Here is a 10,364-nt window from a genome sequence, read left to right as displayed (position 1 = left end):
AGCATGCAAAATTCCCCTTTTGTCCTTGGTGCACGGAGAACAACAGTTACAGTACCACCCTCATCTACATAATAGGTCAAGGCTTCTTTGGTAACTTCCGGTTCCCCCCACCACACGACACCCCCATTTCCTCTCCCCCTCCCGCAAAAACGACTAACTCCATAGCACCAGAGCATCTTACATCACGCCGTCCGTACTTCATCGGCCTTTCTACCCCTCCCCTCTTGAAACCCAAGAATGCTCATCCACTGGAGTACCAGAGCCCATTCACTGCCAGCGGCGTCCACCTCGCCGGATCTGCTTTTGCGGCCGCATCTACCCCTCCCACCTCCACTAGAAACAAGTAGACTGCTCATCCACCACTATACCACAGCCCATTCAGTGTCGGCCTTTTCCACGGTGTCAGATCTGCTTTGTCAGTACTCTCATCAACCACAACGCATCTACAGCGGCTCATTCATACTCCCCACCAGAGACGCTTCGTCCACACCCCCTGGAGATGCCCCACCAACGGCCCCGTCGACGGCCTCTGATCTCTTTGCCGACACCTTCCTCAACCCTACCTGAGCCGCTTCGCCGACACCATCGTCAACCCTACCAGAGTAGCTTTGCCTATACCATTCTCAACCCTACTGGGGCCGCTTTGCCAACTCACAAGTCCACAGCCTCAGATCCGCTTCATCGCACCCTCATCCAACCTACTGGAGTAGCTTCTGATGCCCCGTCCACGGTCGCAGATCCGCATCGTCGACACCATCCTTAACCCAACCACCGGAGCAGCTTCACCGACGCCCTCGTGCACGGCCACAGATCCGCTCGCCCATGTCGTAGTCCACCCTACCGCAGCTGCTCCACAAACACCCTACTCGATGGTTCTAGATCTCCTTATCGGACCCCGACAGCCAGCGCAGCGTCATCGCCCTTGATGTTTCTAACCTGATTCCCACTGTCTGGCAAGATGCCAAGCACCCGCCATGGCCTAGGTACTTGTCACCTTTAAACCCGTCCAGCATCACCTCCCCGATGTACTTCAAATATACTAACAGGTCGCTGTTACCTGTTATGCAGCTGGCAAAAACTAAAAGGATGATGTTTCTTCTGGATCTAACAGCTTGGCCAACCAAGATCCTGGACTGAGGCATTGTTGTGATCTTGTAAGTGTGTCTCTCTCTCTTGTATTGTTGTGTGCCTGCCAGCGTGCTTTGCTAGGATTTTCAACCAGTAATCCCTTTGTGCAGACAATGATTTCTACTACTGGCTGCTAAATTAGATATGTAGATGTCATACATGATACTACCTCGTACCTCCGTTCCTAAATATAAGTCTTTCTAGAGATTCCACTATAGGATACATGCGGAGCAAAATGAGTTAATCTACACTCGAAAATGCATCTGTATGTGGTCCATACCGGAATCTCTACAAAGACATATATTTAGGAACAGAGGTAGTACATTACACAAAATCGTAGGTGGCATGTAGGAATTCCAGTGCACTACATTAGGCTCCCTTAGAGTGCCTGCTAGTCCAGCACATAGAGACATGGCTAGTTTATGCTACGCACACAATCCTTAACTGGTGGTTTAAATATGCACAAGGGATATGCAATGTATTATCATGTAGAGATGTCTGAAATTAGCCGTGTCAACTTGCAGATAGGGTTACACAATGAAAAGGTACAAGATGTATGTGGCAATTTCATGGAACATCACAAAAAAAGGAGAGGCAACGGTGAGCCAATACGGTGTGCTATGGTAGGTCACTCCTCCATTGCAATCATCGTGACATGTTATTTGTATGTCAGTTCTATTGGCCAAGTTTCTTAGGGACATTTATTATGAGTTATCCTAAGAAAATACGCACTTGTGAATATAAGCTCCAGGTAATAAGCCAACCAGTTCTTTTCATTGCCTTCCTTTTCAACTTATCTTTGGTATGATCGGTGAAAAGTCTAGATTGCATTATATTTTGTCATTTTGCTGCCCATATGAAAATTAATTTGACTTGCAAATATCACAAATTGAACCCGGTGCAGTAATTAATATGATAGGAAAACAGACCATCACTATTTGTTCAAAATGCAAATACAAAGATACCATCTACTTTGCATAATCTACTTCGGTCAATGTCTTCCATAGAGATCCCATTGCCTAATTTAAACGAAGAATGCATGACCCACATTTAAATAAAGAACAATTATTTATTGAAATTCGATGGTCCAAGTGACTGGTTATTATCACATAGCAGCACCACCTGAAAGCATCATATAGCAGTAGCAGCAGCTCATAGCAACTCATCATACAGCAGCAGCAGTGTGCAATTCATCATATACCAGCAGCAACTCATAGCAATTCATCATATAGCAGTAGCAGGAGCAAATCATAGCAATTCATCATATAGCAGCAGCAGGAGCAGCTCGTAGCAATTCATCATATAGCAGCAGCAGGAGCAGCTTATAGCAACTCATCATATAGCAGTAGCAGCTCATAGCAATTCATGATATAGCAGCAGCAGCTCATAGCAATTCATCATATAGTAGCAGGAGCAGCTCATAGCAATGCATCATATAGCAGCAGCAGAAGCAGCTCAGAGCAATTCATCGTATAGTGGATTAGAATGAAAATTTGGCAAAAAATCATAGGAGATCCTCACCTTGTTGGATGAGCTCATCCTTTAGTAGCACCTCAAGGCCATGGCCTGGGAGGAGGGGAGGGGGAATAAGGTGCCTTCTGCCGTAGTGTGGCTTCAGCCGTAGTTGTGCGGCGCCCGCCAGAGTAGTGCGTTGGAAGGACCACAGTGCAGCAGCTGCTGGAGACCATGAGAATGAGGGGCGGCGCTAGAGGGAGGAGCATTCGGGGAGATTTGGCCCTACCCGTCGGCCATGTAGCCTAGCTGGATAGAGCATCGTCGAGGACCAGGCCAGATGGTACCAGTGGCGACGGCACGCTGGAGGAACCCTAGCACTGCAGGTAGGGGACCGAGGTAGAGGGAAAGGGGAGAGGAGATGCAAGCGGGCAGGGCAATGAACGCTTGCGTGTTTGTTTTTACTTGAGGGTCAGGTGTGACGCGGGCGTGAGCAGTTGCATTTTGAGTGTAATATAGGCAGACAACAGGGTCATTTCACTATTCCCCTTCTCTTCAATTTTTAGTGAGCTTCTACCCGAAACACCCCCCTCCAAAGCGAAATAAGTTAAGCCCAATCCCATAACTCAAAAATGACTTCTTTACATCTTTTATGATTTATTTTGATAATAAGCTCTGAAAAGGCGGAATAGAACTGGCCCTTAACCGGCAATTCAATTGTGTGTGCAATGATGAATCACTCCTGCCTGCTATAGTGTACATTTAGGCATCATCATACATGGCATAACCTAATACATGTGCATTCCATTGTAGAATCTGGAATATGCAATGTTTATGTTAGTTCATACGTTGCACATGATGTTTAAATGCCCCTTCAATCTGGTCAGTCAAGTGATGGTCTTTAAGCCTCCTTCTTTGCTTCTTTTCTTGATACTCCCTGCTTCCATCTATATAGGGCCTAATGTGTTTTTCAAAACCACATTTGACTATTTATAAGACTATGTCGGATTTTGGGTTCCGGCAAAACCCTTGAGGTTCGAACACTGGGTGTGCACAAAGATCTCTCCCCCTCTCTAGCTCGCACTCAACGCGATCTCACGGCCTAGCTCGACGAACCCAAAGAACGAGAGACACAAGATTTATACTGGTTTGGGCCACTGTCGTGGTGTAATACCCTACTCCAATGTGGTGTGGTGGATTGCCTATTGGGCTGAGGATGAACAGTTACAAGGTAAGAACAGCCTCCTGAGGAGAGGTGTTCTTGTGCTTGGTGAACTTGTGTGGTTGTGGATTCTCTCTCTCTCTAGATGAGCCGATCCTTTCTCTATTGCCTCCCTACGGTGGTGGCTAGTCCTATATATAGAGGCCCGGTCCTCTTCCCAAATATTGAGCGAGAAGGGATCCCACAACGGCCAATTTGAAGGGGGCAGCTAGTACAAGCTATCCTGACAAAAGTAGTCTTCGCCTGCCAAAGGATCTGGTGGTGACGCCGTCTTGGGCTCCACGGTGACCTCCTTCCTGCTGTCCTGCTAGTCTTGGTCTTGTTGCACCGATATGGAAACCTTTGCCTGATGCCTCGGGCCGGACTCCTCGCCTGCGCTTGCCTCTTTAGCGCCAAAGAGGAAACGAGGACACTGTGCATGCTGGTGCCCGCCTGGCGTCCGCCTGGCTCCATTCGTCATGGCTTGCGTCACGCAAACCTCGCGAGGTGTCCCTTGCCTTGATCTCTCTGCCCCTCGCGAGCCAGCCTGGTGAGGCCGCCCATGAGGAGGTCTTGCGTCGTCCGCCTCGCGAGGCTTGGCCCCTCGTGAGGGTCTTGAGTGTTTGCTAGTGAAGATGGGCCGTATAGGGTCACTGGTTGAGCCACGCCGCGGGCAGCAGGCAGGAAGTCTGGGGACCCCCGTTCCTAGAACACCGACAGTAGCCCCCGGGCACAAGGCGCTCTCGGGCTTGGCTTCGAGGCGAAGCCAAAAGGCAAGTGCGGAGTGCCGCGGGCCCCAATAGCATGCAGCTACTGTTGGTGTGTGGCGACTGATTGGACGTGGGCGTCTCCGCTTCCCCATGCCGCCTCGGTAACAGCCCGACTTGACGGGTCCTTGTTGCATGCAGAAAAAGATCATTTTTACCTTAGATTGTGGAGGCCAGCGGTTGGCATCCCCTTGGCTATAAATGGGAAGGGGGCGGAGCCCCCATCACCCATCTCTCCCTTTGCTTCTCCCGCTTCTTCTTCTTCCTTGCTTCACTGCCGGCAGCGACACCCATGGCACCTGCAAAGAGGCTCTCGGCTGTGGAGAAAGGGAAGGCTCACCGCCGCCCAAGAGGGGGTGCGGCCGTCCCCGCAAGCACGCCATGACCCCCGTCACGGCCCCTCGTGGTCGTGGTGGCGCCCCTCCGCGTGGTGGTGGTCGCCCGAGTCGTGGTAGCCCCGTCGATGAAGGGAGGCGCGCCATGGAGGCCGCGCTTCCACTCGGTGGATGTGCTGTCGGAGTTCGTCGTGTGGTCGGAGAACCCGGCCGGCACTTGCTTCAGCTCTCGCGCTTCTTCGCCGGCGAGCTGCCGGCCACTTGACCAGATGGTCTCTCGCTGCAAGAGGACGGCTGCTGCAACAAGGCTTCCTGGGTCGCGGTCAAGGTCTCTGCCGCAGGCAACGCAGTCCTGGCCCGCGGTTGACAAACGTTCGCCCGCGCGCGCGGACTGGGCAGGTAGTGTGCCCTCCACTTCAAGTACGACGGCGACACGACCCTCTTCGTGAGGGTATTTGGGGAAGATGGTCGCCGTGTCGGGTGCTGCCCCGAGGACAACGATGATGAGGTGCTCGGCCTTGGCAATGGTCGTGACGAAAGTGACGGCGGGCCCGCCCTCAGCGCCGGCCATGTCTCATCCAACTATGGTGACTCTTCTTCCAGTGACAGCTCCAGCAGTGGCGGCTACGACTAGCCGCCACGCCGCCGTGCCCGCTTCGAAGGCGGCAGCGGGTTGTCTCGTCGCCGCGCTCCAGTGAAGCGCGAGGAGGGGTCTGGCTGAGCTCAGGAGAGCGCCACGGGCCCGTCCTCGCGACCTACTGCGGGAGCACTTTCCGCTTTTGTTTCGTTTTTCCTTTCCTTCCTGTGTTAGGAGAGAGACAAGTATGAGGCCCCGCTGGGGCATGCAACAATTATGATTTCTAAGTGGTTGTGCTATGTTTATCATTCCTGTGTTGTGTTGCAGAGTCATGTTTTATGTATGCACGTAGGAATAACTTAGCTTGATGCGCCTGAAGTAGATTCCGCCTCGTGAGACGCGCGTTCCCCAATGCCTAACGAGGCCTCCTGTGCTTGGAAGGCGCCTAAGAACTGCAAAAATTCGCTTGGAAATTCTTATCCTTCCAGATCCTGGTCGAAGGCACTGCCGGTCATGACCCAGTGCTTTGTATCGCGGTACCCAAGGGCATGGATTGAGAGGGGTGCGCCAGCTTGCGAGCTCGAGCGAGGGTGCCTTGAGAAAGGCAGGAAAACGAAAACGCTCACGAGGGCACCTGTCCAGCCCCCTTGCGAGGCATGCGAGGGAGAGTACGGGCCAAAAACGAGGAACCGAGAGCAGAAAGGAGGCAAAAAGGCAATGGAACCAGGCCAGCAAGGAACACCAGAAAGCAAATTCTTACTAAAGAGGGGCGAACTAACTGCGGAAAGCAAATGAATAGCCACGTCCGGCACCTAGTCTAGTCTTCTTGTCTTCTCACCAGCGCGGAGCTAAGTGCTACCACTAGTCATAGGAGGGAGCCCCCGAGGCCCAAGGGCGACACTCCTGAGACTCCGGGACGTGTACAGCCCCAATCATTATTACGTGAGAGTGTCACGAGCGGAGATTCTTCACAGGCACCGGGCCTTGCTTCATGGGTAGAACTTCCGGAGGTGCTAGATGTTCCTAGTGTTCTGGATGGGGATCCCGACCTGTGTCTCCAGGCGCGTGGCGCCAGGCCTGGAGACATGGGCGACCCAAAACAGGCCCTCCCACAGGGGCGAGAGCTTGTGCAGCCCTTCCCTGGAGAGCACCTGCCTGAGGACAAGATCACCCACCTCGAGCGTCCTGGAGAGGACGCTGCAGCAGTGGTACTGTCGCAGCGCCTACTACTACCTCGCAGCTCAGAGCGAGGCTTCACGGCAGCATTCCTCCCCCAGCACGAGGTCCATCCCCCGCATGGCGTCCTGCTACATTTCATCAAACGCCAGGACCCGCGCAGAGCGATGCCTGACCTCGTGTGGGAGAACCGCTTCTGCTCCATAGACGAGGAAGAACGGGGTCTCTCCTGTGAGCGAGGTGGCGGTGGTGCGGATGGACCACAGCACGGACTGGAGCTCGTCGTGCAACCCCTGCCGCAGGCCTCAAGCTTCTTCTTGAAGGTCCCGGTCTTGAGACCCCTCAGGACCTCCGCATTGGCGCATTCGGCCTAGCCATTGCTCCTGGGGTGCGCCACGGAGGCGTAGCAGATCTGCGTTCCAAGGTTAGCACAATATGTTTTGAAGAGATTGCTAGTGAACTGTGAGCCATTGTCGGTGATGATACGATTAGGGACCCCAAATCGGCTTACGAGGCCCTTGATGAACTTGACTGCTGACCCAGCTGGGATGGTGCGGACAGCTTCCACTTCCGCCCACTTGGTGAATTTGTCGACGGCGACGTAGAGGTAGCGATAGCCTCTAGGCGCTCGAGGAAATGGGCCCAGGATATCCAGCCCCCAGACCGTGAATGGCCATGAGAGTGGGATAGTCTGGAGGTCCTGAGCAGGCTGGTGGATCTGCTTGGCGTGCAATTGGAAGGCCTCGGAGGATTTCACCAGCTCGGCCGCGTCGTTGAGTGTCGTGGGCCAATAGAACCCGCTACGGAAAGCCTTGCCGACTAGGGTGCGCGACGACGAGTGGTGCCTGCAGTCTCCGCCATGTATGTCAGCCAATAGCTCACTCCCCCGTTCCCTGGAAATGCATTGTAGAGAAACATCATTCGGTCGCTTCCTGTATAGCTCACCGTCCTGAATGCAGTACGCCGTAGCATGCCGGGCCACACGCTCCGTGTCTTCCTCCTTCTCCGGCAACGTGCCCTACGTCAGGTACGCCTTGAACTCCTCGATCCAGCACCCCTACTGAGGCTCGAGCGCTAAGAGGAGGCGCGCTCCTAAGGTCGGGCCGCAGGTGGGGGCTCCCGAGGCTTCTGACTGGGGGAGTTCCTCCTGAGTTGGCGTCGGCTCCGCAAGTGGAGGTGTTGCTGAAGGCTTGAAGAGCCACTCCTCGAAGACATCAGGCTCTTGGGGTAGCCGCTTGGATGCTCTTTTGGCGATGTCGTCGGCCTCCTTGTTGGTGCCATGAGGCACATGCTGCAGCTCCAGGCCCAGGAACTGCTTCTCCATTTTATGTACCTCCGCGAGGTATGCCTCCATGTGCTCATCCTTTGGCTCGTACACCTTGTTGGAGAAGTTGACGAGGATCTGTGAGTCTCCCTTAATGGTGAGGCGTTTCACCCCCAGGGCCACCGCAGCCTTGAGGCCTGCGATGAGGCCGTCGTACTCTGTGATGTTGTTGGAGACCTTCTCGCCCCGCTAGAAGCAGAGCTGCACGGCATAGTAAAGCTTGTCCTGAGTGGGCGAGATGAGCATGGCTCCAGCCCCCGCGCCCTGGCACGTGAACGCGCCATCGAAGTACATGACCCAGCCATCTAGCGCTTCACTCCCTGGCGAGAGGGATCAGTTCTCGCCTGCTTCGAGCTCTGGGGTATCGGTCCATTCTGCCACAAGCGAGCGCAGCCCCCTTGATGACCCTGGTTGTGCTGAACTCCAGGTCAAAAGCTTGCAGGTCGATGTTCCATTCGGCGACTCTTCCCGCGGCATTGGGGCTCCTGAGGACCCTCTCCAACGGGTAAGCTGAGACGACCTTGATGGGGTGACCCTAGAAGTACTGGCGCATTTTACGCGAGGCCACCAGGAGCGCGAGCAAGAGCTTCTGAGGCATGGGGTATCGCGCTCTCGCATCTCGTAGCACTATGCTGATGAAGTACACTGGGTGCTCGACAAGGGAAAGAGAGCTGACGGAGTTTTTGGCTTCCGGGGACTGAGGTGTTTCCTGTGGATCCCCAGCTCCTGGGGCTTGATGACTAGCTGGAGCAGCCGCTGTCTCAGTAACATCGTCTTGGTGTTGTGCAGCCTCATCCGGCTGGCGCCTTCATTTGGAGAGCCCTTGACTTGGAGCTCCTCTCTGAGGGCCACCAGCATCGCGCTGGCGGAGTGGGGTGTGGCAGACAGGTAGAGTACCAAGGGCTCATGAGGTCGAGGCGCCACCATCACTGGCGGGCTGGTTAAATATCTCTTGAGGTCTTGAAATGCCAGGTCGGCCTCGGGGATCCACTCGAATGGACCCTTCTTCTTCATCAGCTTGAAGAACGGCAAGGCGCGCTCCAACAACTTAGAGATGAAGCGCCCCAGCGAAGTCACACAGCCAGCAAGCTTCTGCATCTCCTTGAGGTTTTGTGGTGGGCTCATGTCTTCGATTGCCTTGACCTTCTCCGAGTTAGCCTCGATCCCTCTGTGGGACACGAGGATGCCCAGTAGCTTGCCGGAAGGAACACCAAACATGTGCTTCTCCGGGTTGAGCCACAAGTCCACCTGGCGCAGGCTCGCGAAGGTCTCCTCCAGGTCTTGAATCAAAGTTGTTGCCTCCTGAGACTTCACCACAATGTCGTCGATGTAGGCCTCAGCATTTCTACCGAGCTGCTGCCCCAAGGCGATGTGCATCAGCCGTTGAAAGGTCGCTCCTGTGTTGCGCAGTCCGAATGGCATGCAAGTGTAGCAGTATAACCCGCGTGGGGTCAAGAAAGCCGTCTTCTCCACATCTTCCACCACCATCTTGATCTGGTGGTAGCCTGAGAACGCATCCAAGAAGCACGGTAGATCGCACTCCACAGTGGAGTCAACAATCTGGTCGATGCGCGGCAGCGGGAACTGGTCTTGAGGGCAAGCTTTGTTGAGGTTGGTGAAGTCGACACACATGCGTTCCTTCCCTCCTTTCTTTGGCATGACGACTGGGTTTGCCAGCCACTCTAGGTACCGGACCTCGCGAATGACACCTGCTGCCTCCAGCTTGCGGGTTTCCTGAACAATGAAAGACTACTTCTCCATGGATTGTCACCTCTACTTCATAGGGCGCACATTGGGGCACACCCTCAGATGATGCTCAACCACTCCTCTCAAGACCCCAACTAACTTCTTGGGCTCCTAGGTGAATACTTCCTTGTTCGCCCGCAAGAAGTCCACCAACTCCTTTTCTTGATCTGGGCGAGGTCGGCGCCTATGGTAAAGGTAGCGCCAGAGGCCCCGTCCGTATCGACCGGTATATGCTTCGTCTTGGCTTGACCTTGAGTGAATAGTTGATTATTCTTGGTCGGCACAGCCCCCTTGGTTCTGGACACGGCCTTGTCGGCCGGGCAAGCTACCACCGTGGCCCTAAAGGCTAGCTTGAGGGCCGCCACGACTTCCTTGGTGTCTCCAGCCATGGTGAGGACGCACTTGCTTCCTGGCATCTTCATGAGGTTGTAGGCAGGATGGGTAGCTGCCATGAACTGGGCCAGCGCTGGGTACCCGAGGATGGTGTTGTACGGCAAGCTGATGCGGGCGATGTCGAAGTAGATTAGCTCGGTGCCGTAGTTGTCGCGTGTGCCGATGGTCACGGGGAGACGGATCTGCCCCAGGGGGTTGGAGGAGCTGCCACCGACCCCGGAGAAAGGCTTGCTGGGGCGGAGCCGCTCGAGTGGTATGTGAAGGA

This window comes from Triticum urartu, chromosome 2A, assembly GCF_056163025.1.
Source record: "Triticum urartu cultivar PI428250 chromosome 2A, HENAU_Tu73, whole genome shotgun sequence".
NCBI classification, from domain to species: Eukaryota; Viridiplantae; Streptophyta; class Magnoliopsida; order Poales; family Poaceae; genus Triticum; species Triticum urartu.
The sequence above is the reverse complement of the archived record's forward strand: the minus strand, read 5'-3'. Positions refer to the sequence as shown.